The following is a 2,500-nucleotide window of genomic DNA, read 5'->3' as shown; positions in this document are numbered from 1 at the left end:
TACTTGTGAGAGTGAAAGAATGACTATATATATTTATATATAAGTATGTAAGCATCTATGAGTGAATGTATATACGTATGTTTGTGTGTGATAACAATCAATATGTTCTTTTGAGAATATGTATGTGTTGTGAGACAGTAGGAATGTGTTAGTGTATATATTTTGCATATGTGCATCTGTGCCTGTAAAGATGTTTATGCAAGTACATGTGTGTATATGTGAAGCTTTGTGTTGTCTGTTATGTATGTGAGTGAGTGTGTGTGTGTGTGTGTGTGTGTGTGTGTGTTTGTGTTTTAGAAAATGGTTTGATTGAGGTTTTACTATGCTAGTGAATAATAAATGAAAGAGGTTTTTTTTATGATACAAAAACAGATATTAAAAGACGCAGAAGCCGAGAGAAAGAGTGAGAGCAATGGAAAGAAGGGAGAGAGAAATATATACATGTATGTATGTGTAAATATATATATATATATATATATATATATATATATATATATATATATATATATATATATGTTAAATTCAACTTGTTGAAAGTCAACAAACAAAGTTTGCTTTAGATGTGTTGAGATGTATTGAAAGATACAGATAAGGAAATAATTTTATTCTCAAACGCAGGATAATGTTAATGATACGCCACGACCAGTATAAGCTATCCATATTTTGCAGAAAAATCTGTCAGTGGCCAGTCATGGGACTTGAACTCACATCCCTGTGATTACACATCAAGAGCTAAGCTAAACTGCCCAGCAACAAATTCTTGTGAAATTTTAGGATAGATAAATTTAGCTTTATAAGATGCAATCGTATGTTAAATTCAACTTAGGTTGAAGGTCAACAAAGTTTGCTTTAGCAGCATTGAGATGTATTATATATATATACATATATATATATATATATATATATATATATATATATATATATGTATGTATGTATGTATGTATGTATGTATATGGCATGTGAACAAAACATTTGACTGACTCCTGTGCAGGTGGCATATAAAAAAACACCATTTGCGTGTGGCCGTTGCCAGTACCGCTGGACTGGCCCTCGTGCCGGTGGCATGTAAAAAGTACCCAGTACACTCTCAGAATGGTTGGCGTTAGGAAGGGCATCCAGCTATAGAAACTCTGCCAGATCAGATTGGAGTCTGGTGTAGCCATCTGGTTTTGCCAGTCCCCAGCCAAATCGTCCAACCCATGCTAGCATGGAAAGCAGACGCTAAATGATGATGATGATGATGATATATATATATATTTGGCATTAAGAAGGGCATCCAGCCGTAGAAACCAGGCCAAATCAGACTGATGTCTGTTGTAGCCCCATGGTTTGCCAGCCCTGGTCAAACTGTCCAACGCATACCAGCAAGGACAACGGACGTTAAATAATGATGATGACGATGATACACACAGATGCACACACACACACACACACACTTACATACACACACACTTATACATTTATACAGGATGGGTAAAAAAAATCACGGAGGTGTTTTTTATATTTAATAAGTTTTTAATTTTTTCTTTAGACAGACAGACAGACAGACAGACAGACAGACAGATAGATAGATAGATAGATAGATAGATAGACAGACAGATGGACAGACATATATATGTATATGTATATATATATATATATATATATATATATATATATATATATATATATATATATATATATATATATATATATATATATATATATATATATGCATATGTGTGCATGTATACATATACACTCACACATGGCATACACATATATAGATATATATGTGTGTGTATGAGTGTGTGTGTATGTGTATGTGTTATTGTAGACATGCATATAATCATATAGAGGATCATACTCCACCCTCTTAAACAGTTACCAATATTCAATAGTCAGCATTGAAATTACAAGTAAAAGAAACAAAAATATATAAAAAATCTTCCTAAATAAAAATAGCAAATCCAGTGGTAATCTAGGTTAAGTCTGTATGAGCACGGTAATTAATATCCAGGTAATTAATATTCAAGCAATTAGTATCCAATTAGAACAGGAACAAAACAGGTCAAAAATACACTCAAAAAATAAAGAACACAGTGATGTAAAACAACAAACATAAGTGAAAAGTCAATATGCTTTCGCTGTGGAGGAAAGGAAAGGTAGTGCAATCAATGTTTTGGACAACTGCTCTTTGTCAAGAGAGAAAAGAAAGAAGGGGAAGATTTTAAAAGGGAGGAGGAAAATAACATGATATTAGGTCAGAGATATGATATACTGGAATGGTGAACAAGAAGCGAGTAGGGTTAAGAAGTTGCATTTCGGCAGAGAAGAGTAAGGGTACATTTGGGGCGAAACTGCATGGGAAGCATGGCAGAATACTGTGGAATGAAGTATGAGCAAATGGAGTATGAATTGTAAGATCAAGATTGGGAGAAAGAGAGAGAGGGGAGGGGAGAGAGAGAGTTTGCACGCATTAAATGTGTAGTGTTATGAGTGAGGTAAAATGTATGAGTGA

This window comes from Octopus bimaculoides, chromosome 11, assembly GCF_046866305.1.
Source record: "Octopus bimaculoides isolate indiv1 chromosome 11, ASM4686630v1, whole genome shotgun sequence".
Classification (NCBI taxonomy): domain Eukaryota; kingdom Metazoa; phylum Mollusca; class Cephalopoda; order Octopoda; family Octopodidae; genus Octopus; species Octopus bimaculoides.
This window is presented reverse-complemented; position numbering follows the sequence as displayed.